The 26,029-nt window shown below is 43.5% G+C and overlaps 1 protein-coding gene and 1 long non-coding RNA gene across 4 annotated transcripts in view; both read left to right on the top strand.

The window, feature by feature from the left end:
* The first annotated feature begins 680 nt into the window (after positions 1–680).
* Positions 681–9,201, top strand: LOC130295173 (uncharacterized). 2 transcript variants are annotated; one of them, XR_008848723.1, is made up of 6 exons: positions 681–1,204; positions 1,410–1,487; positions 4,537–4,655; positions 4,866–5,008; positions 7,139–7,229; positions 9,041–9,201. It is a non-coding gene; the product is annotated as an uncharacterized LOC130295173 (long non-coding RNA). The 2 variants fall into 2 exon arrangements; XR_008848722.1 differs by lacking the exon at positions 681–1,204 and having other exon boundaries at positions 1,246–1,487.
* A 13,537-nt stretch (positions 9,202–22,738) lies between these two features.
* The window catches only part of SNAP23 (synaptosome associated protein 23), a 48,226-nt gene continuing 44,935 nt past the window's right edge, over positions 22,739–26,029 (top strand). The window contains exon 1 of one of the 2 annotated variants that reach the window (XM_056545597.1): positions 22,739–22,925. The gene's annotated coding sequence lies outside the window, so the exon portion shown is untranslated. Of the gene's footprint in view, positions 22,926–25,629; positions 25,681–26,029 lie in introns of those variants that run through there. The other variant, XM_056545601.1, reaches the window with a different exon arrangement.

Genomic DNA, 26,029 nt, shown 5'->3' on the forward strand with positions numbered 1-26,029 from the left:
TGGATTCGGTTATCCACTTACCAATTGAAGTAATTTGGATCAGTCAATTGTGTGAGGGATGTGGCGCTATTGTGGTTTATAAGTGAACAAAGCAGGTTTGAACTAAACTAGTCTACAGATGGTATGTACACGGGTCCAGCTCAAACATTTGTTTAAAATGCATGAAGTGTGCGTGTCCTATAAACATTTGACAAGTCAGATGGTTCAAGTTCGGTTCTGCCAGGGCAGTGTTTCTCAACCAGGGTGCCTCCAGCTGTTGCGAAACTACAACTCGCAGCATGATCGGACAGCCGAAGGCTGTCCGATCATGCTGGGAGTTGTAGTTTTGCAACAGCTGGAGGCACCCTGGTTGAGAAACACTGTGCCAGGGTCTGATATCCCACTGATCTGAACAAATGGCGCTCCATAGCGCGCACCCTGCACTGTCACTCCCTCTTCAGTGACATGGGCATCTTTGATGGGCAGTTTACCCTGTCAAGTCCTTGAGTTGGGACCCTGAGGCTTTGGAATCTTACTACGTAAGTTGTGTGAACAGGAGGGGATTTTAAAGGGGTACTCCAATTGAAAACTTTTAAAAAATATATATATTATATATATAATAATATTTTTTTTTTTTTTTTTTTAACTGGTGCCAAAAAGTTAAATAGACTTGTAAATTACTTCTTCTATTTAAAAATCTTAATCCTTTCTGTACTTATCAGCTGCTGTATACTACAGAGGAAGTCCTTTGCTTTTTAAAATGCTTTTTCTGTCTGACCACAATGCTCTGCTGACACCTGTCAGTCAAGAACTGTCCGGAGTAGGAGCAAAAATCCCCATAGCAAACGTATCCTGCTCTGGACAGTTCGTGACAAGGACAGAGGAGTCAGCAGAGATCCCTGTGGTTAGAAATAAAAATAAAAAATAACTTCCTCTGTAGTATACAACAGCTAAGTACTGGAAGGATTAAGAATTTTAGAAGTAATTTACAAATCTGTCTAACTTTCTGCCACTAGTTGATTTTGAAAAATTTTCCCTACCGGAGTACCCCTTTAAGGGGGCGTTCTTGCATAGATACTGATGTAATTTGTTTTCTTCTCAGTGGCACAACCACAAGGTGAGATGTGGATCACGTAAGGACGTCCTCGGTGTGGCTTTCTTTGCCAACAACCATCAGATCGTGTCAAGTTCCTGAGACAAGACCATCCAGCTGTGGCGTGTGCAGGTAAGGAGACTACGCCCCCTGTAGAGGGGGTGGTGTAGCGCGGCGCATATGATCCCTGTGATTAGAACAACTATCCTGAGTGTTTCCTACGGGAACAACGTCAAGTAGGCTGAAAATCCTGCAATTATGATGGGACCATAGAAGCTGCAGTAGTCTGTAATCTTCGGGGCCTCTTTATAATTTGTGCCTGTTATTTTTTTCTTAGGAAGAGTCTCTGGTTTCTTGCGTCTGATTCTCACCCAACAGCAGCAATCCGATAATTTTCTGCGGCCGGGACAAGATGGTGAGTTGGGTATTTTAGGGTGGGTAAAGGGAAAAGTAGACAAAAGGCAGCAGACTGTAAAGTACACATACAATTGTGCCGCAGCACCAAAAAAAAACGAAGTGATCCCTCAAGTTGTAATATTAATCGGTTCCAGGACGACCATTGTATGGTGAAACCATTGTATGTTGAGACCAGAACTCTATGGAAACCTGGTAATTGGTTCTGAAGCCCCAAAATGTCATCCAAAAATAGAAAAAAGTGAGGATTAAATAGAAATAAGTAGATGACTAATAAAGTCCTTACATATAAAATAGATCTGCTGGGAGCTGTAATCACTATGTAGAGGACAGGAACTTCTTCGGGGTCCTGTACAGTGTCCTAAAAAAGTAATGGCCCTTACCTGGTGTCCTAAAGAGCAGCTTACCCTGGCACAAGTAAAGAATTCAGAACATGAAATACCTCCCTGTACTGTAGGGGGCGCTACCAGACACCAGTCAGTGCATACACTTCAGTAATACAGGGAAAGAGTACAGAACATGTAAATACCTCCCTGTACTGTAGGGGGCGCTACCAGACAGCCAGTCAGTGCATACACTTCAGTAATACAGGGGTTTTACCAGTGAATGCCCATTCTGATTGGTCAGTTCTTCCAGCCATTGATACAATACTACAGACAGTCCAGATCTGTGAAACGTATGTTGAGTCTGATTTCAAGCTGAAATGATCCAGAAAGACCAATGGTATGTGGAAACTATTGTATGTTGAGGCCATTGTAAGTTGAGGGATCACTGTACATGACATTTAAGCAGAAAATCTTACTTCTCATGATTGCAGTCCCAGCAGAAAGACCCCACCAGTGATCACCCACCCTGTGGATTCTCTATCACTTAGGGTGGGTTCACACCACGTTTTTAAAGTACGTTTCCCATATACGTTTTCATTATTGAAAACTTATTGAACCGTATACATGGACAAATAATTGAAAACCGTATGCATCCGGTTGCATACAGTTCGCTTGCAATACAGTTTTCTCCCGTACTCAAAACCGTGGTTGACCACGGTTTTGTCTCCGGTTTAAAAACCGTACTGCAACCACAAGTTTATTTTATTTATTTTTTTAAATTTTTTTTTTTTTTTTTTACTTGGACGTCAATGGGATACGCACATGTATACAGTGCCATACGGGAAACCGTATACAGTTTTTACTTTGCACATGCGCATTTGCATCCTAAAGTCCCCACCCAACACTCCTCCCATTAAAAATGGACAACATTTTCAAAAACGTGTTTTTTTTTGAATAAAAACGGAGAGAACTGTATGCACTTTTAAAAACAGTATATGGTTTAAAAACGCATATGGTTTACTTTTTCCCATACTGTTCCTTTGTTTGTTTTTTGCCATACGGTTTCCTTTAGAAAAACGGATTGAAAACAGTATGGCAAAAACGTGGTGTGAACCCAGCCCATCAAATGTGGTGCGAAGGAAGTGACAGTTACGATTTTAGGACTACAGGCACAAGGTGGGAATAGAAACTAAACTAGCCTGTGGATGGGAATGTACATATGTGACTCCTTATATCATCGGTCTCACAAGACCGTAACCACGTATTGATTTGGAATCTGCAACAATGGCGGGTTTTAGCTGAAGCATGCCTGCCATTTAGATAAACCTTTCATGTGTCAGGAGACCAGTCAAAGGTTTTCTATAGGAAAATGAAGGGGAGAAGCTTCTATACCTGTTTCCCAACCAGGGTGCCTCCAGCTGTTGCAAAACTACAACTCCCAGCATGCCCGGACAGCCTTGATGGGAGGTGTATTTTTCCATGATGGGAGTTGGTTTTGCAACAGCTGGAGGCACCCTGGTTGGGAAATCCTGTTCTATACATATAAATCAAAGTTTGGCCAACCCCAGACTACATCTGGATCAGCTGAGTCTGATCGCCTCTTGACAGGTGATAGTGGAGGAAAGGGTTGACTGTATCCTCAGAGGATAGTCAGACAGCAGGATCGGGGGGGGGGGGGGTTCTATATTGATGATGATCTTACTATTGTAGACAAGACTAAAGGCCCAGATTTAGCAAACAATGTCTACAGTTGAGCTATTTGCCCATGTTTATTTGGGTGGTGGGTTTGACTAGCGTGCATCTTTATCAAGCAGGATGATGAATTTTGTGCAGCTCTGCTGTGGTGGGAAAAGCTCTACCACAGTGGTCTCCAACCTGCGGACCTCCAGATGTTGCAAAACTACAACTCCCAGCATGCCCGGACAGCCGTTGGCTGTCCGGGCATGCTGGGAGTCTTAGTTTTGCAACATCTGGAGGTCCGCAGGTTGGAGACCACTGCTCTACCACATACACTTTTTCTAGACGCTAGTGAGGGAGGGAAGTAGACAATTTCCCGGGTCCTGAATTTGGAAGGTTAGGTGTTTTTACTTTCACAGAGCTTTTTTACTTCCATTTTAGACGCTACAATCAAATTTGATTACGGTGTCTAAGGGGTTAAAGCTGGTGATGTCTGGCATTAGAGATGGGTCCTGGTGGCAGCCACCAGGACCACCCAGATATGACCCGCACTCAGCTCCTGAGTGCATGTTATAGAAGGGGAGTGGGGCGCTGTCGTCCACAAGGGGTTAAAGGTTGAATTGCGGAAGGTAGAAGTGATTCTCACACCTACTGGTAGGTGGTGTAGCTTTGCGCCTAAAAAAAGTACCTTTGTGCACAAAAAATTGACTTTTGACAAGTCGCAAATGATAAATGTTACCACTGCATTGTCAAAAAGTTCTGCGGGTAGGCAAAAAGAATGAAACTATCAAAAGATGCCAAAGTCACTAAATATGCTGCTTGCGCCTGAACTGCGCCAAAATATAGACAAAAAATGTTCTAAAAGCAATGATAAATCTCCCCCATTGTGTTCCTCAGCACGCTCTGGTCACTCCCATATGACACCATCTCCAATATTATGGGACCCTAAGGCTGTGGAATCTTACCATGTTGTGTGGATTGGAGGATATTCTGAGGTTTTGGGATAGATACTAATGTAGTTTTTTTTTTTTTTTCCCCTCCGCTCAGTTGCACAACCACAAGCAGATTTTTGGGTCACACACAGGATGTGGCTTTCTCCAGTCGACCGTCAGATTCCCGAGACAGGACCATCAAGCAGTGGAACATTTTGGGAGTGTGCACTGCAGGTAAGGAGACTGTACGCCCCCTATAGAGGTGGTTTTGTAGCGCGGCTCATATAGTCCCTATGATTAGAACAACTATCCTGAGTGTTTCCTATGGGAACAACATCAAGTAGGCTGAAAATCCTGCAATTATGATGGGACCATTCAAGCCGCAGTAGTCTGTACTCTTCAGTTTACTTTGTCATTTGTGCTTACGTAACATTTTCTCTTTAGGAAGAATCTTGCCTATACCTTGAAAAAGCATCACATGATTTGAAACGTACGTTGGTGTGTGATCCGTCCTCCTCACTTATAGACCAGCTTGGAGAAATAGATTTGTGAATGGATACACACAAGTGCCTTGGACTCTCTCTTCAGTAAGTCTAATCTGTAGTTATGACTTGTTCAGGGGCATATTTATGTTTTAGTGTCAGTTTTATATAGTTGTGGAGTGATGTCATGTCTCCGGCCGTGGAAATGCAGCATTCTAAACATACTGGCCCTTATTTACTAAGTATTGTGTAGTTTTCTTTGTGGGTTTTAATTCCCTACAATTTTTTCCCCCACGGTATTTACTAAGGTTTCCCTACATTTTGCTTTTTTTACACCTGCTCTGATCTGTCTGGTTTCCCTCAGCTCAAATCCACCACATTTTATGTGGGAACCTTAGTAAATATCTTGGGTTTCTGTGAAAATGTCAGGAACAAACCTCTTTTTGGTGACCATGCCCCCTTTTCCCAATGGCCAGACCCCTTTTTTGGGTTTTCTTAGTAAAATGTAGTTAGTCGGGTTTTTTCAATTCTGGCACAAATTTTGGCGCAAATTCTGTCGCAGACAGAATTTCTGGCGCACAACCCGACAAAACTTATCGGGTTTGCAATAGTAAATAAGGGCCACTGTTTAAAAAGCTGGGTGCTACATGGAGATCGCGGGGGTCCCACCGTTGGGGACACCTTATTCCCTATTTTTGGGAAAAAGAGATGAGGACTGGGTGAAATACCCCTTTATAATCACACAAACCCAGGGCCTAAGCCCAGAGCACAAAATCCCTTATAGGAAACACCCCCCGCCCCCCCCTTTTTTTAAATTTAGATTACTACTTAAAATCAATGACCGTTGACTTTAAAAACTAAGCAGTACAGCCCTAGATGTTCATATTAACTTGGGGATAAACCCACTCGTATGAATGTTCCGGGGTCTGCAGTCCCCCCTGGGTAGCTTTAGTGCAGATTTCAAATCAAGAGGGGGTTAAAGTATTGATTTCAAATCTGCGCTACAGCCATATATACATTTAAAATATATATATATATATATATGGCGTGGCTGGAAAAAAGTCCATAGCAACAATGGGACACAGAGATCCAGGATATTAAAGAATGGCTTCTGAGTTTATTCCACAAAGTAGATACATGTGCAACGTTTCGGCATGGAGTCTTTGTCAAGCATAACATGTATTCACATAAAACTTGCTTAAATACATAAAGGTGCAATATCATTAGTTAATAAACATGTGTGTGCTATACATAATTAACTAGGGCTCCAACCCCCATTCACTGATTGGTGGATCATGTAAACATCACGTGATGTCAGTATATTCTAAGGTGCATAATAAACAAGCGGCGGTTATAATATGAATATATAGTACAAGAGGGTCTTATACTCAGCATCCTTAGGGTACTCACTTATCTTGATCGTCCGTGGCTGTTCTACATCTCATTTCTCATACAGCGTTCACTGGTTTGTAAACAAAGCTAGTGCGGCTGCGCCATTCACCGGCATGGCCTCACTTCCTGTCATGGGCGCAACCTCTGCCCATACTTCTCATGGACTCGGGTTGTTTGAAGCGCATGCGTGCCCTCTCAATCATTCATCCGGGATTCAGTATACTCCAGCTCACTGCAGCTGCGCCATTCACCAGCATGGCCTCACTTCCTGTCATGCGCGCAACCTCCGCCCGTACTTCTCACAGACTCGAGTTGTTTGATGCGCATGCGTGCCCTCTCAATCATTCATCCGGGGTTCAGTATATATATATATAAATGTATTATTTTTTTTAATACTTTTTTTTTTTTTTTTAGTCCCCTTAATGCCGAACCCCAGCTGCAGGAATCAGCTGGGGGCTGGCCGGTATGATGCGGGCTCGAGTCTGGAGCCCGCGTCATACTCCGTTAACGGCACATGGACGAGCATAGACGTCCATTGTCAAGAACGGGTTAAACCAGCATCAGAAGTGGATCCAGCAACATGTATAGATTCCCTCCCTGTTCATGTTGTGTCGACTCCTAACTTTTTGGGGCAAAAAAGCTGCATGTAGCATCTCAGCCGGGTACAGAACCTTTTCTTAGTGACATAACTATCCTAGAACCAGATACACTCATTGCACTGATGATTCTCATGCCAACTGATGCTCATTGCTGAAAATCAGAGGCTGTTACTGAGCAATGTATCCGTTTAATGGGATTGGTTGTAAAGTTCTAGATTTCTGGCTAAAACTTGTGCTTTTATAGGACCTGGAAGGCAAGATCATTGTAGAAGAACTGAAGCAGCAAAGCTGAGCCCCCACAGTGCACCTCTCTGGCCTGGTCAGCAGAAGGACAGGTAATGGTTTCTTATTTGGCCAATATAATCTACTACAAAGCCTTCAGCATAAGAGTTTTAAAGGGAAACTGACAGTGGGGTCACCTACACTAACCTAAATAAATATACAGGTAGTGCAGGCGACCCTGTTTCTAACATCAGTGCAGCTGTTTAAATTGTGTTCATATGGTAATTTCTTATGTGCAATGGAGGCTGCTGCTGTGTGTGCAATTTTTTCTTCGTCCACTTGGATGATGGTCCCATCCCCTTCGTCAAAAGAAGTGGTCTTAAACTGTGGCCCTCCAGATGTTGCAAAACTTCAACTCCCAGCATGCCCGGACAGCCGTTGGCTGTCCGGGCATGCTGGGAGTTGAAGTTTTGCAAAACCCGGAGGAGGGCCACAGTTTCACACCACTGCTTTGGACCAATGGGATGGGACGATCGTCCAAGTGGATGAAGAAAGAATAGCACATACAGCAGCAGCTTCCATTGCACATAAGAAATTACCATATTAGCTTACATAGAGACCCAGTTTAAGATGCTCATGGGGTGGTATCATACGCCTGTTCTACTGAACAGGTTGAATCCTGCTATCCCTCTGCAATGCTGGCGTTGTGCAGTGGGTTTGGGGGTCTGTCTTTCATATCTTCTGGTCTTGTCCCTTAATTGTTCCCTATTGGACCTCAGTGCAGGGATTGATTTGCTCCGTCCTAGGAACCCTGGTCCCCCTAGATCCTCTGATCTTTCTTTTTGCACCTATCCCATAGGGCCCTCACCAAGAAGCAATTTACTTTTTTTTTTCTACATGTAGTACTACTGGCCAAGACCCTTCTTGCCAAGTACTGGAAGAAGACTCTCCCCTCGGAGCACCTATCCCATAGGGCCCTGGCCAAGAAGCCATTTAAACTTTTTCTCCATGTAGTACTAGTGGCCAAGACCCTTATTGCCAAGTACTGGAAGACTACGCCCCCCTCGGAGCATGACCTTTATGACCAGGATTCCTGAGATCTGCTCTCTGGAGTATCTCACTGCATCCCTGAATAACTCCATTCCAGCATTCTTTTCTATCTGGGACCCTTGGGATGGTTTCCTTGACAGGCAGCCCCCGTGACACTCAACTTCATTTCCTTTTTTTGTTCCTTTTCTTTTCTTCTTTTTTCTTTCTCCATCTCTTTTATGTATTTTTTTTGTTGGACTGCTTTCATCCTGTTCTGCTCCCCCTTCCCTCAATCCACTCTATTTTCCCCTTTTCTGTTACCCCTTCCCCTATTCCCCCTTCCCTCCCTGTTTCATATGGTTTCTGTATTGCTGCCATTGGATTGGGCATATTTACATTTTTCTTTGGTGTCAGTGGGGTATGTCGTTTCCTCCACTGACATTGTGCTTTGTTTTCCTTGTTGTCGTAACAAAAATTAATAAAAATGTAGTTTAAAAAAATATAAATTGCCATATTTGCAACAAGATGACTCTCTGAACTGCATTAATTTTCACCCGGTAAGAAGTGTTAGAAACGGGGTCACCCGCACTATCTTCCAGTATATTCAGAATATTGTGGGTGACCCTGTTGTCGTTTTTCCCATAACCTAGTTTTTTGCTCATGCAGCAGTTGGGCGAAGCCATCACTTGTGGTATAAGCCATAGTTATTTAATTGTAGAGGTTGAAAACTCTTTCCGAAGTTCCTGGCTTCAAAATGGCTTCCGGTCAGCTGGTTTTCCTTTTGGCAAATAGTACAATGGTGGCAAAACACATGTGTTTTTATTTTTTTACCTCCATATATAATAGACCAGTATTAAATCTAGTTTTGCTTCTCACTTTATTGTTGCTTTTACAGACTCTTCGCCGGATATACAGACAACTTGATCAGAGTTTGGCAAGTGACTATTGGGACCCGTTAAGATGTTTTCTGGATACAGGAAAATGGAGACATGACAATTGTAATGTTACCACCTGATGCTGCTTGTGCAGTATGGCGTCAAATAAAAGTTGCTATAAAAACTACAACTTGTGTTTCTGTGTTATGTGGCTCCAGCAGATTGCAGAAAACCCTGTGATATAGAATATTGGAACCCTTGGGTTATCGTCCAAGCTATTAAAATAGTTACTGATTCAGCTTGATAAAGACTTGAACAAAGAATAAATGCCAGATTATTTTGATCACATCCATCCCAAAATAGTACATATAAACATACCACATGTTTTATTTTTATTTAGTTTTTTGTGTTTATTGGAAAAGGGGTTGATTCAAACTTTTATTGGGGAAGGGGTTAAATCACATTTATTAAAACTATATTTACATTTTTTTTTTTTTTTTTTTGCAATGTTATAGCCCCCATAAGCAGATTATAGCATTGCACACACTGATATATTACACTGATCACTGCCATGCATTACCAAGGCATTGATCAGTGTTATTGCCACTCAACTGCTCCTGCCTGGATCTCGGGCACGGAGCAGTCATTCGGTGATCGGACAGCGTGGAGGCAGGTAGGGATCCTCCCCATGTCCTGCAAGCTGTTCAGGATGCCGCGATTTCACCGTGGCGGTCCTGGACATCACCACTGAGCTAACCGGCTAATCGCCGCGTCTAAAGGGTTAATGCCGGACACCAGTCTGATCGGCAATGTCCGGCATTAGCCGTGGGTCCCCTTCCCTATATTCTATGCTTTAGCATTAGTTCCATTCCAAAGTCTTAAGTGAGATCCCCCATATTAATCATATATACTGTTATATAATGGCATCATTATTTCCATGTATATTCTTCCTTTTATCACATCTTCATATTTTATCTTTTTAAACTTGCTACTTCAGAATAACATTTTATTTTGAATGTCCAAGTTGTGACTTAACCCCTTAAGGACTCAGCCCATTTTGGCCTTAAGGACTCAGACAATTAAATTTTAACGTTTTCATTTTTTCCTCCTCGCCTTCTAAAAATCATAACTCTTTTATATTTTCATCCACAGACTAGTATGAGGGCTTGTTTTTGCGCGACCAGTTGTCCTTTGTAATGACATCACTCATTATATCATAAAATGTATGGCGCAACCAAAAAACACTATTTGTGGGGAAATTAAAACGAAAAACGCAATTTTGCTAATTTTGGAAGGTTTTGTTTTCACGCCGTACAATTTATGGTAAAAATGACATGTGTTCTTTATTCTGAGGGTCAATACGATTAAAATGATACCCATTATTACATACTTTTATATTATTGTTGCGCTTAAAAAAAATCACAAACTTTTTAACCAAATTAGTACGTTTATAATCCCTTTATTTTGATGACCTCTAACTTTTTTATTTTTCCGTATAAGTGGCGGTATGGGGGCTCATTTTTTGCGCCATGATCTGTACTTTTTTTTGATACCACATTTGCATATAAAAAACTTAATACATTTTTTATAATTTTTTTTTAATAAAATGTATTAAAAAAGTAGGAATTTTGGACTTATTTTTTTTCGTTCACGCCGTTCACCGTACGGGATCATTAACATTTTGTTTTAATAGTTCGGACATTTACGCACGCGGCGATACCAAATATGTCTATAAAAAAATGTTTTTTACGCTTTTTGGGGGTAAAATAGGAAAAAACGGACGTTTTACTTTTTTATTGGGGGAGGGGATTTTTCACTTTTTTTTTACTTTTACATTTTTTTACATTTTTTTTTACACTTGAATAGTCCCCATAGGGGACTATTCATAGCAATACCATGATTGCTAATACTGATCTGTTCTATGTATAGGACATAGAACAGATCAGTATTATCGGTCATCTCCTGCTCTGGTCTGCTCGATCACAGACCAGAGCAGGAGACGTCGGGAGCCGGACGGAGGAAGGAGAGGGGACCTCCGTCCGGCGTTATGAATGATCGGATCCCCGCAGCAGCGCTGCGGGCGATCCGATCGTTCATTTAAATCGCGAACCGCTGCAGATGCCGGGATCTGTATTGATCCCGGCACCTGAGGGGTTAATGGCGGACGCCCGCGAGATCGCGGGCGTCGGCCATTGCCGGCGGGTCCCTGGCTGCGATTAGCAGCCGGGATCAGCCGCGCATGACACGGGCATCGCTCCGATGCCCGCGGTTATGCTTAGGACGTAAATGTACGTCCTGGTGCGTTAAGTACCACCTCACCAGGACGTACATTTACGTCCTGCGTCCTTAAGGGGTTAAACCAGTAAATATTATCGCCAAGATTTGTTCTGGGGTCTGAAACCAGTGCGAACACAAACTATACACAAGAGGGCAACCCCCATTCTCTACTCATGTTGCTACTGAGGAAGAGTGTCATGGTACTCTTGAAACATGTATCGGATAACAATCACACCACCATACCACTCTTAAGATCAATAGATGGGATAAACAACTGTGTAAACTATTTGCTATCAAGTAGCCAGCTGATTGTAACTGTTCATACAAATTTCCCACCTCGCTTCCACAAGGACTTGCTGTCCATTCACCCAGCTTTCCGGATCCACAGGGAGGCCTGATCATTCAATCATCCAGTAAAAGGGGCTTGCTCGTAGTGGGCCTGCAGTATCAAACAGCGGCTGTGTTCAGTGTTGGGGCCTTAAGGAACATGCCAAAGAAAGGTGTAAGGTACACAGTGCCGCAACTTTCTCCCCCTCAGGAATCTCTTACAAACGTTCTTATATGAACCTATATGAAACTTACATCTATACATATGTTACAGAATATCAGGACTATATAGTAGACGGCACAATCTTAATTTCATTCTTTCAGCAGGAGATTGTATAGAAAACTATCTATTATAAAAATAGAGAAACACAGCCACACACCCACCATTTGTATTCTGATCTTGCTTCAAAGCATAATTTCAAAAACTAACAGGTTGTTCTACATCTTGATCAAAAAGTACTAGCCCACTTGCCACATCAAGGCCACCTATTCAGAGTGGGTCCCTAACACTGGCATAGTGCCAGGCAGCGACCACTGCCTCCGACACCAAGCTCACAGGGCGAACGACCCAGTGGCCAGGCAGCCCCTCTACTGTCCGACCAAGCCCCTGGCTCTGGGCCGCACCACCCCACAGACAAAGCATCACAAACAATGGCCGCCTCAGAGCACCACACCTGGGTCGTTCCCCCCGCCAGTGTTAGGTTAGGGACCCACTCTGACTAGGTGGCCTTGACGTGGCGAGTGGGCTTGTACTTTTTGATCAAAATGTGTACTAACAACCTTTTTAAAATTATGCTGAGAAGCAAGTAGATCAAAATACTAATTGTTTGTTTCTCTATTTGTTCTATAATTGTTCTCTGCAATTTCTTTTGGACTTGGATATATACTACATTCTTATTTTTTTTTTTTTTTTTTTGCTAACATGTAAATTAAACCTGCAGTTTGACAATCATCATGGAGTGCTACTACTGACAAGCGCTGTAATTCTTAGTGGGGCAAAAATTTATTCAGACACAAACTGTGCAAGTTCTCCCACTTAAAAAGATGAGGCCTGTAATTTTCATCATAGGTATACCTCAACTATGAGAAAGAATGAGGGGAAAAAAAATCAGAAAATCACCACATTGTCAGATTTTAAATTACTGTATTTATCGGGGTATACCATGCACCGGCCTATAACACGCACCCTCATTTTACCAAGGATATTTGGGTAAAAGTTTTTTACCCAAATATCCATGGTAAAATGAGGGTGCGTGTATACCCCGATATACCCCCAGGAAAGGCAGGGGGAGAGAGGCCGTTGCTGCCCGCTTCTCTCCCCCTGCCTTTCCTGGGGTCTAGAGCGCTGCTACCGGCACTTCTCTCCCCCTGGCTATCGGCGCCGCTGCCCGTTCTGTCCCTCTGACTATCAGTGCCGGCGCCGATAGCCAGGGGGAAAGAAGGGGCAGCGGCACCCATTGCCATTGCCTCCCCCCATCCCCGGTGGCATAATTACCTGGGTCGGGTCTGCGCTGCTGCAGGCCTCCGGCGCGCGTCCCCTGCGTCGTTGCTATGCACGGCGCGGCGCACATGTCATGCGCTGTGCCGTGCAGCGCATAGCAACGACGCTGGGGACGCACGCCCGAGGCCTGCAGCAGCGCGGACCCGACCCAGGTAATTATGCCACCGGGGATGGGGGGGGCAGCGGCACCGGCAATGGGTGCCGCTGCCCCTTCTCTCCCCCTGGCTATAGGCGCCGGCAATGGGGCGCCGCACCGATAGTCAGGGGGGCAGAACGGGCAGCAGTGCTGATAGCCAGGGGAGAGAAGGGCCGGCAGCAGCGCTCTAGACCCCAGGAAAGGCAGGGGGAGAGAAGCGGGCAGCGACGGCCTCTCTCCCCCTGCCTTTCCTGGGGGTGTATCAGCGTATAACACGCACATAGACTTTAGGCAAAAAATTTAAGCCTAAAAAGTGCGTGTTATACGCCGATAAATACGGTATTTGCAATTTATGGTGGAAAATAAGTATTTGGTCAATAACAAGTTCATCTCAATACTTTGTTATAGCCCCCATGTTGGTAATGACAGAGGTCAAACGTTTTCTGTAAGTCTTCACACACTGTTGCTGGTGTTTTGGCCCATTCCTCCATGCAGATGTCCCCTAGAGCAGTGATGATTTGGCGTTTTCGCTGGGCAACAAAGACTTTCAACTCTCTCCAAAAGTTTTCTATAGGGTTGAGATCTGGAGAACTGACTAGGCCACTCCAGGACCATGAAATGCTTCTTACGAAGCCACTCCTTCGTTGCCCGGGTTGTGTGTTTGGGATCATTGTCATTCTGAAAGACCCAGCCACGTTTCATCTTCAATGCTTTTGCTGATGGAAGGAGGTTTTTACTCAAAAACTCGCAATACATGGCCCCATTCATTCTTTCCTACATATGGATCAGTCATCCTGGTCCCTTTATAATAGGAAGAACATTACGGTCATAAAAATTTGCTTTTATTGGTACGTATTAAAATGACACACAAAATATAAAAAAGGGGTACTAAAATCAAATGATAAAGTATTTTTGCCACAACACAGCTGGTCCCAGGTATGGACCAATTGCTAATAGCCCACATGGCTTGCCCTGCTGGTCAATTGTGGATCCCCTACCTGTTAATGTAGGGTGGCCTTCCTACAGTGAGCCAAGCTGCGTCCGGAACCTGCTTCCTCTCCCTATCAAAAGGAGTGGGACATAAACACCAGAAGCAGTCAAGTAGCTGGTTAGGACAGTTCCTCCAGAAGACTTAAAGTGAGTATTAGAAATTATAAACACACATTATACTGTCTTTATCATGCTTATAAATCAATACTAGTCACAGTATAGCAATATCCAACGTGTTTCATTGTATTGCATAAAGAGGCGGTACAACTCATCAGGGACTAGTGCCAGGTGACATCTTTATAGATATGTATCACCTTCATCAAAGACAAAGGTAATTTTGTTCATAATTACATGGATGTATTGGTGAACGTAGGATATTCATATAGAAAGAGATCGAAGGTGTATGTCCGTATTTTGGTAGTCTGGATAGTTTTGTTGAGTCTCACTATTTAAATGGTTGTGGTGTTATGTTCCGTGGTCCTCTAAAATAATTTCAGTATTAATCCGGTGCTGAAACAAAAGTTTGATTGTGGACCTCTAAATGTAGGGGGAAAGGTACAGATAGGGTCCTACCCAGGATCTCTTAAAGGATAATGGGGGACATTTATCAAAACCTGTGCAAAGGAAAAGTTGTCCTTAGCAACCAATCAGATCGCTTCTTTCATTTTGCAGAGGCCTTGTTAAAAATGAAAGAAGGATTCTGATTGGTTGCTATGGGCAACTTGTCCTCTGGACAGGTTTTGATAAATCTCCCCCCAATGTCCTTATTGCCTTCCAGTATCAGGTAGGGAGCCCAGGGATGATAAGGCCAACAAGATATGATGCTCATTGTCCAGGGGTATGGGGCTCCTATCTGGTGCGGCATTGCCAGATAAACAGCCCCAAAGCATGATGTTTCCACCCCCATACTTTACAGTAGGTATGGTGTTCTTTGGATGCAACTCAGCATTCTTTCTCTTCCAAACACGACGAGTTGAGATTTTACCAAAAAGATTTACTTTGGTTTCATCTGACCATATGACATTCTCCCAATCCTCTTCTGGATCATCCAAATGCTCTCTAACAAACTTCAGATGGGCCCGGACATGTACTGGCTTAAGCAGGGGCACATGTCTGGCACTGCATGATTTGAGACCCTGGCAGCATAGTGTGTTACTGATGATAGCCTTTTTACTTTGGTCCCAGCTCTCTGCAGGTCGTTCACTAGTTCTGTGTGGTTCTGGGATTTTTGCTCACTATTCTTGTGATCAATTTGACACCACAGGGTGAGATCTTTCGTGGAGCCCCAGATCGAGGGAGATTATCAGTGGTCTTGTAGGTCTTCCATTTTCTAATAATTGCTCCCACAGTTGATTTCTTCACACCAAGCTGCTTGCCTATTGCAGATTCAGTCTTCCCAACCTGGTGCAGGTCTACAATTTTGTTTCTGGTGTCCTTCGACAGCTCTTTGGTCTTGGCCATAGTGGAGTTTGGAGTGTGACTGTTTGAGGTTGTGGACAAGTGTCTTTTATACTGATGATAAGTTCAAACAGGAGCCATTAATACAGTGGAGGACAGAGGAGACTCTTTAAGAGGAAGTTACAGGTCTGTGAGAGACAGAAATCTTGCTTGTTTGTAGGTGACCAAATAATTATTTTCCACCATAATTTGCAAATTCTTTAAAAATCAGACAATGGCATTTTATGGATTGTTTTTCTCATTATGTCTCTCAAAGTTGAGGTATACCTATGATGAGAATTACAGGCCTCATCTTTTTAAAGGGGTACTCCCGTGGAAAATTTTTTTTTTAAATTACCTGGTGCCAGAAAGTTTAAACAGATTTGTAAATCACTTCTATTAAAAAATCTTAATCCTTCCAGTACTTTTTAGGGGCTGTATACTAAAGAGAAATCCAAAAAAGAAATGCATTTCCTCTGATGTCATGACCACAGTGCTATCTGCTGACCTCTGCTGTCCATTTTAGGAACTGTCCAGAGCAGCATATGTTTGCTATGGGGATTTTCTTCTGCTCTGGACAGTTCCTAAAATGGACAGCAGAGGTCAGCAGAGAGCACTGTGGTCATGACATCAGACGAAATGCATTTCTTTTTTGGATTTCTCTTTAGTATACACCCACTAAAAAGTACTGGAAGGATTAAGATTTTTTAATAGAAGTGATTTACAAATCTGTTTATCTTTCTGGCACCAGTTGATTTAAAAAAAAAAAAAAAAAAGTTTTCCACGGGAGTACACCTTTAAGTGGGAGAACTTGCACAATTGGTGGCTGACTAAATACTTTTTTGCCCCACTGTATAGCCTATCCTTAGTTATGATTTTATTTAAATTAAAGCGAGCCCTGTGGCGTGACTAAACACTTACCTAACTTTATTCATTTAAATAAATAGCACATAATTTGCTTTATTAATTTTATACATTAACTCATTCACATCCCTTTTACTATTAATAGGCATACCTTGAGGACTCACTCCCTGCCTTGTCCTTTTACGTGTTGGGTATATTGGTGTAGTAGAGATCATAGCACTAGCTGGAAGAAGAGGAACTAGTCCTGCGCCGCTTGTTCAACTTGAAGATTTTATTGCAGTAAAACCGACATCAGGACAAAGACGTATTTCAAGTGTCAGTGATACCCTTAGTTATACATGACTAAGGGTGTTACTGACACTTGAAATGCGTCACATGTCTTATTCTCTGTCCTGATGTCTGTTCTACTACAATCAAATTTTCAAGTTACACTAGCGGCACTGGACTAGTTCCTCTTTTGCTTCATTGTGCCTTTGATGTTGCCCTGCACCAGTCCGAGACGCAGCAGGATATTGCGGGTGAGCTGGACATAGGCTACTGCTTTGCACTAGATTTGGTGGATTAGAAAGTATTTACATATTAGATGACTAGCTATACCAGTGTTTCCCAACCAGGGCGCCTCCAGCTGTTGCAAAACTACAATTTCAAGCATGCCACAGTTCTATAGGGCAATGTTTTCTAAGGCTGCATTCACATCTCATTTTTGCAATACGGATCCTGTATCCGGTTTCAGTGAAAAAAAACGTATGGAACCGTATTGCAAATCGTGTGCCAACTGTAGCATCCGGTTGTGAACGTTTTGCACCATTTACAGTTTTATCTGTTTTTTTTCCCCGAACACAAAACCGTAGTCTACTACGGTTTTATGTCCGGGTGAAAAACCGGATATAACCCGAATTCTATGGGAACCGTACTGAACCGTATGTGCGTACGGTTCCATCCGGTTTGCACAATACGGTTTTGCAGTTTGCACATGCGCAGTGCATGCCGAAAGTTCTTCCCACAAATAGAACAAGAAGAACTTTAATTAAGGACAAACATAAAACCGTATCCATTTTTTTTCTTTCAAAAAACTTATTAAACCGTATGCAACCGGACATCCGTTTTAAAACCGTATACAGTTTATAACCGTAGAGAGGTCTATACGGTTGTATACGGTTCAGTCCAGTTTTGAGACATACGCTTTTTTACAAAAAAACTAATATGGGAACCGTATTGCAAAAACGAGATGTGAATGCAGCCTAACCAGGGTGCCTCCAGCTGTTGCAAAACTACAACTTCCAGCATGCCCGGACAGCCTTGACCATGGGTCTGTATTGACCATGGGTCTGCCCATCTAAAAAGACCCTACAAGTACCACATTGTGCAATATGAACTGATGTAACCATTGAAGATGCCCAAGTGTTGCAACCTCTTCTATAAGCTGATCAGCGAAGATGAGGAGAGTCGGATACCCATCTGCACATCTGAAGATGTCGGATACCCATCTACTCATCTGAAGATGTCGGATACGGGATACCCATCTACAGTAGGTAATATTGATTTCTCATCCTTGGAATAGGTTATCAATTTTAAAAACCTGAATAACCCAGATTACAAAATGGCCTTAGACTAGTTTGGCCGGAAGAACTGGATGTCCTCCATGACAACTAAAATGAAGTTCTGCCTCATTTCACAGCCAATCCTTCTTTCCTCTGACATGTGCTGTTGGGGAAGAGTTGGGATCCCCATATTCACGATAGAGCGGATAGCTGATTCTACGAAAATGTGCTAGTTCAACTATGCTCTTATGTCTATGGCCAGTATTATGGTGGCTTCCCACAAGGCATTTTCCCATTAAAAAAACACACACACAGAACCACTGTGTCCACATGTTAGGCTAAGTTCACATGTGCCTCAGAGCTCCATCACAGAGCCAGGTATATAAGGGCCCTCCCGCCGTCCTCTCAGCTAATTGGGACATCGTGGTTTCATTGCGACGGGGACGATCAGCTCTGCTGAGCTGCTGGGATCATTTTACTTTCAGTTTAGACGGCAAGATCAACTTTGATTGTGTCGTCTAAAGGATTAATGCCAGGCATCAGCCCAATCGGCGGTGCCGGTATTAACCCTGGGTCCTGGCTGCTAATAGCAGTCGGGACCCTCTGGGTTTGAAGCAAGCTCAGCTCGTGAGCACACTTTAGACCATGGTAACTGGACCCACTGGGGGGGGGGGGGGAGATTTATCAAAACCTGTGCAGACGAAAAGTTGACCAGTAGCCCGTAGCAACCAATCAGCTCGCTTCTTTCATTTTTAGGAAGGCCTGTGAAATATGAAACAAGCAATCTAATTGGTTGCTATGGGCAACTGGACAACTTTTCCTCTGCGCAGGTTTTGATAAATCTCCTGTATCCTTAAAGGAGAATTCCAGAATATAAAAATTTCCCCCATACTGCTGGCAGTAAAGAAATAAAGATGTACATACCTTCCTCCGCTCCCCCGGGGCCTCCGGTAACCGTCTCCGGTCTCTGCCGCGATCCTCTTCCTGGTTGCCGGTGGTCGGCGAGTCATACTGCGCTCAGCCAATCACCGGCCGCAGTGAAGTCCCGACTCGGCCGGCGATAGGCTGAGCGGCAGTGTGAGAACTCTTCAAGAAACAAAATTCTTCACTACACTGGCACCTGCTGCCGGTGTATGGGGGACCATTTTTACATTCTGGAGTTCTCCTTTAACAGGTTAAGGGGTTACATAAAATAATGTGAGCAAAAATAAACATAAACATATGTGGTATTGCCGTGTGCAGAAATGTCAAAACAATTAAAATATATTCTTAAAGAAGGCTCACCTAGCATTTTTTTCTCCCACAATGCCTGGGCTGCAAGAAAAAAAAACAATAAAGAGGACTCACCTGCCTCCACTCCCCTGGTGTCCTGGTATCTCGCTTCGCTCCATGGCCACCGCCACCTTCTTCCTGGTCTGCGTCACAATGACGGTCACTGGCCACAGCAATGCCCCGGTGATAGGCTGAGCGGCAGTGTGAGGCATTGAATTCCAGTGACCAATGCCGTGGCTCAATGCATCACACTGCTGCTCAGCATATCGCCGGCCATGGCGGGACATCGCTGCGGCCGGCAATTTGCTGACTGTCATTGTGACGCACTGATCACGGCCGGACCAGAAAGAATATGTCGGTGGAGCGAAGCTAGGGGAGACTTCTCCTTTAATTAATCAACACAGTGTAAATATAAGAAAATACTAACGTTTAAAACTCTCTATTTTTGGTAACTTCATATTCCAGGAAAAAAATTATTAAAAATCGATCGAAAAGTGACATTAAAACAAAAATGGTACCGATAAAAACTACAAAGCATAGTGCAAAAAATGATCCCTCATAAAGCCCCGTGTACGGAAAAATAAAAGTTAGAGGGGTCAGAAAACGACAATTTTAAGCATATTTATTTTTGTACAAAAAGGTGTATTTTTTCCCCCAAATGTTAGTAGAATAGAAGAAAACCAACAAATTGGATATCATTGTGATTGTATGGATCCCACAAATATTTTTTTTTTCTCTCTCCATAGAATAAGTGATGTCATTACAAAGTACAATTGGGCGCAAAAAACAAGCCCTCATACAGGCCTGTATTTAGAAAATTGAAAGCATTATGGTTATAAGAAGGCGAGGAAAAAACAAAAGTGCACAAATAAAAACTGGCCCGGTCCTTAAAGCGCAACTGTCATGAAGTTTGGGACATATAAACTAATCGTATTGTGTGTAGACTATTAATCCAGCATTACTTTTACCTTCTTTATTCCAGTTGTAATTACCACAAAAACACTTTTCTTTGCAGACGTGCGGTGAAATAATCAAACCCATGTCTCTGCCCTCGCTCCTCGCCGCTCTGCCCTCGCTCCTCCCCGCTGTAGCTTCGGCACACTTGCTCCTCCCCCTTCTAGCTTCGCCAAACTTGGGAAAGGGGCAGTCCGATTTGATTTTTTCACGGGTTTGAATTTTTCACCTCACACCGCCACTCCTATCCCGTATACCTCAGCGCTGGGACTGCTGTCTGATCGACACAGGTCCCAGCGCATGCGCCCCCTTTGATTTTTATGTGTGCGCCGACTGACAGGAATTTACACAGCAAGCGCTGGCTCCCCCGGCCAGCACTCTCTCCTGCTGTCTTCACTGCCGGTACAATACTAGAGGCAGGGAGCGAGTGAGCTCTCTGCCCTTTAGTGAATGCAGACACACACAAAGAAGAGGAGAACGGGCACTGTTATCGCTTCCCCACTAAGCGCCCGCTCCCGCTGCTTCACATCTCTGTGCGCCTGTACAATGCTAGAGAGCTCACTCGTTCCCTACCTCTAGCATTCTACAGGCAGTGAAGACAGACAGATGAAGCGAGTGCTGGCCGGGGGAGCCAGCGCTTGCTGTGCGTTGGTCGGCGCACACATAAAAATCTAAGTGGGCAGGTGCGCTGGGACCTGTGTCAAAAACACAGCAGTCCCAGCGCTGAGGTATAGGGGATAGGCGTGGTGGCAGGAGGGCATAGCGAACCCCTGGCCACGCCTTTCCGACTGTCAGTGACTGCAAAGAAAAGTGTTTTTTTGTGGTAAGTACAACTGGAATAAAGAAAGTGAAAGTAATGCTGGATTAATAGTCTACACACAATACACAGACTATGGTCAGTTTATATGCCCCAAACTTCATGACAGTTGCGCTTTAACCTCTTAAAGACTCAGGGCATACCTGTACGCCCTGAGTCCACTCCCTAACAACGGCCCGAACCTGTGGCTAATAGCGCGCAACACTGATCGTGGGGCCGCACACTATTAAACCTTTAGACATGGCATTCAAAGTTGATCGCCGTGTCTAAAGTGAAAGTAAACTACTCCCGGCTAGCTCAGTGGGCTGTTCGGGACTGCCACTGCGTCCCGAACAGATGGAGCACACAAGGAGGGCCCCTACCTTCCTCCTGTGTGTCTGATCGCCAAATGACTGCTCAGTGCCTGAGATCCAGGCATGAGCAGTCAAGCGGCAGAATTATTGATCAATGGTTTCCTATGGGATAACAATGATCAATGTAGAAGATCAGTGTGTGCAGTGTTATAGCCCCCTATGGGGGCTATAACATTGCAATAAAAAAAAGTTAAGAAAAGTTAATAAAGATCATTTAACCCCTTCCCTAATTAAAGTTTGAATCACCCCCCTTTTCTCATAAAAAAAAACCCCAGTGTAAATTAAAATAAACATATGTGGTATCGCCGCGTGCAGAAATGTCCGAATTATAAAAATATACAGTTAATTAAACCGCTCGGTCAATGGCATGTGTGCAAAAAAAAAAATCCAAAGTCAAAAATAATGTATTTTTGATCACTTTTTATATCATGAACAATGAATGAATAAGAAGCGATCAAAAAGTCCGATCAATACAAAAATGGTACCGCTAAAAACTTCAGATCACAGCGCAAAAAATTAGCTCTCATACCGACCCCTACGTGGAAAAATAAAAAAGTTATAGGGGTCAGAAAATGACTATTGCAAACGTATTAATATTTGTGCATGTAGTTATGATTTTTTCCAGAATAAGACAAAATCAAACCTATATAAGTAGGGTATCATTTTAATCGTATGGACCTACGGAATAAAGAGAAGGTGTCATTTTTACCCAAAAAATGTACTGCATAGAAATGGAAGCCTCCAAAAGTTACAAAATGGCGTTTTTTCTTCAAATTTGTCGCACAATTATTTTTTTTTCCATTTCACTGTATATTTTTGGGTAAAATGACTGATATTATTACAAAGTAGAATTGGTGGCGCAAAAAAAAAAACCATCATGGATTTTTAGGGGCAAAATTGAAAGAATTAAAAATTTTTTAAAGGTAATGAGGAAAAAGCGAAAGTGCAAAAACGGAAAAACCCTGTGTTTAAAGGGTTTAAAGGTATATACTAATGCCCTGTATACCAATAGGAATTGTTAGTTCAGCAGTTCTCTCGTCCAGTGATACCCAAACTATAACTTCAGCTGTGACAAAAACTACAATTCCCATCATGCCCGGACAGCCTGGGAGAAGCTTAAGTTTATGAAACACCGCCCCTAGTGGACGAAACAAGCAATAGGGCGTCTACATGACTGCATGCCTATAGAGAAGACCGGACACAGTCCAGCTGTCAATCACAGTGAGCAGAAAGGGGAGGGTCTCTCTCCTATTGGCTGCCACGGGAGAGCGTTGAATGGCCATTGGCTAGAAGTAGCGAAGTAGGCGTGGTCTCGGACGGACGGGAGAAGAGTCTGGGCAGAAGTTGCCTCCTGTTTTCCGGTGACCGTATCCAGTCTGTACGAGAGAACAGGACGCGGAACCGTGACCTGAGGAATTCTGCCGGGTGTACACAAGGTAACGTGCCAGGCTTTCGGGTGTTTCTAGTGTTTACATGAAACTGCACTACAAGGCGCAGCATGCCAAGAATTACTAAGTACCTGGGAGGGGTAAAGTGACACTTTCCTATCTCCCTCCAGCTTTTTATATGGAATTAAGTGTAATACAGACTATGGCCTCTAGTCTGTATCCTTCCAACCATACCAGGGTGCCTCCAGCTGTTGCAAAACTACAACTCCCAGCATGCCCGGACAGCCTTTGGCTGTCCGGGCATGCTGGGAGTTGTAGTTTTGCAACAGCTGGAGGCACACTGGTTGGGTAACACTGATCCATACAATGACTACAATGTATAGCTGATTTGTGTCATGTGACTGACTCACCCATACACCGACATTAGGATCAATAGTTGTCTATGTAAGGTTTCGTTCACACGGTGCAGTTGCGTTTTTTTTACCCAGTTTTTATCAGTACCACGTTTGTGCATATATAACTTTTTTGATTGGCATTTATTCCCTTTTTTTTTTCTGGGATGAGATGTGACAAAAAGTAATCAATTTTAGTTTTATTTATTTTTTTTTTTTTTTACAGTTTCACCGTACAGGATCATTAACATATCATTATATTTTCATAATTTGGACATTTCTGTACAACATGGCGATACCAAAAATGTAAAGAGGATTTTTTATTTTTTTTTGAAAGATGAGAAAAGGGGATGATATATTTAATATTTTTTTCATTTAATAATTTTTTTTATTTTATTCTTTTTTTAACTGGGGGAGTGGATTATGTGCATTTGAATAAAATGTTTTTTTTTACGTTACTATAGGGGACTTTTAGGACGAGTTCACATGTCCTTCTGGTAAAAAACTTGCTGAACGTTCCGCGCGTTTTAATAATCTGGGTGCGCTAGGAAAATTAATGAATCAACGGGACTCTGTGGAATTCTGTGGGGGGGGGGGGGGGGGTTATATTCTGCCAAGTGAACATAGCTTTACATACACTGTTCGGATTCCTAACACTGAATAATGCTGCGCTATTGTATAGCATTACTCAGTGTTATCGACGATCTGTTGGTAGAGCCTGGCAGATCAGAGCTGATACCTGCACAGAGCAGAACAGAGGAACTCCGGTGGGCCTGTGAACTGATCTGACCCCTACACATATCTTACGGAGATGCCGATTGATAAGGAACACTGTCATTGCTTTGCTTAAAGGTTTACTCCGGTAGAAAACTTTATTTATTATAATTTTTTTTAAATCAATCAACTGGTGCAAGAAAGTTAAACAGATTTGTAAATTAGATCTATTAAAAATTCTTAATCCTTCCAGTACTTATTAGCGGCTGTATGCTACAGAGGAAATGCTTTTCTTTTTGTATTTCTTTTCTGTCTGACCACAGTGCTCTCTGCTGACACCTCTGTCCATGTCAGGAACTGTCCAGAGCAGGAGAAAATCCCCATAGCAAACCTCTCCTGCTCTGGACAGTTCCTTAAGAATTTTTAATAGAATTAATTTACAAATCTGTTTAACTTTCTGGCACCCAAAATATTTTTTTTTCCACCGGGGTACCCCTTTAAGTGCCATGATCCCTATTGATCAAGGCACTTTATGATGTACTCCGCCACTGTACATGTCATCCCCTATCCTAAGGACAGGGGATAACATGTCTGGTCGCAGGGATCCCCTGCGATCTCCACACAGCCGTCACGCCTCCTGCCATAGACATGAATGGCGGCTGTGTTTGCCAGTCATCCGAGTTCACTCCGTGCACTGGATGACTGGGGTGCCGCGGCAGAGGATAACATGTCTAGCAGGGGAGTACATTAGGGGTTAATGATGATAAACTGCGAGATCGCCATTTTCAGTCATTGACTGTAAGTGCATGGCTGCTGCTAATGGCAGTCACTTACAGTCTATGAAGGGAGAGCCGCTCCAGGGCTCGCTTCATAGTTGGACCGCCGCTTAGCATGTAAATATACGTCCTGGTGCGTGAAGTGCCGGGACACCAGGACCTACATTTATGTTCATTGTCCTGAAGAGGTTAAAGGACGTCATCACCTATGTAAAATGACAAGTAATATAATATATGTTAAAGAGGTTTTCTAGGAAACATTGCATACTCACCTCTGTTCCCCCTAGAGCTCATGCATTGCTCCTTTTTTTGTTGATGTCCCACTCCCCACTTAGCCAGTTTCAGGAGGAGAGTGGGGGAGCAGGACATCCCCAGAAAAGAAACACACAGGAGTGGGGATCAGAAAATAGGACAGCTGAGGTAAGTATGCGTGCTGGTGGTAGGGAGTTTGTTATTCTAATGCACAGAGAGGAATAGGGATAAGTATTAGGGTTTTCTGGAAAACCTTATTAGAGTAGGGTCACACGCAGTGCATCCACAGCGGGTCTTGCTTGCAGAATTTCAGCTGCAGGATATCTGCTGTGGATATGCTATGTGTGACCCTACCCTAGGGGTACTCCACTGCTGAGCGTTTGGAACAAACTGTTCTAAATGCTGGAGCCGGGAGCTTGTGATGTCATAGCCCGCCCCTCATGCCGTCACTCCCCGCCCCCTCAATGCAAGTCTATGGGAGGGGGAGTGACAGCCGTCACGCCCCCTCCCATAGACTTGCATTGAGGGGGCGGGGCTATGACACCACAAGCTCACAGCACCTGCTCCAGTTTTCGGAACAGTTTGTTCCAAACGCTGAGCAGCGGAGGACCCCTTTAAGGCTACTTTCACGTGGATATAATCTGTCATTGATTTTCCACAGCGCGTTATGTATGTATGTATGTACCCTAAGGCCCGGTTCACTCTAGCATATTACAGACAATTCTTTTGCCTTCATATGACAGTGGTACTCCGGTGCTCCAGCATTATGAACATTTTGTCCAGAACGCTCGGAGCCAGAGGCCGTGATCCTGACGTCTTGTCACACCCCCTCCATTCATGTCTATGGGAGGGGGCGTGTCGGCCATAAAGTCCCCTCCCATAGTCATGAATGGAGGGGGTGTGAAGTGACGTCACAAAGAATCCTATATCTAGATCAGTGTCTCCCGACCAGGGTGCCTCCAGCTGTTGCAAAACTACAACTCACAGCAAGCTGGGCTGGCAAACGCACATCAAGATG

This window comes from Hyla sarda, chromosome 11 (assembly GCF_029499605.1).
Source record: "Hyla sarda isolate aHylSar1 chromosome 11, aHylSar1.hap1, whole genome shotgun sequence".
NCBI classification, from domain to species: domain Eukaryota; kingdom Metazoa; phylum Chordata; class Amphibia; order Anura; family Hylidae; genus Hyla; species Hyla sarda.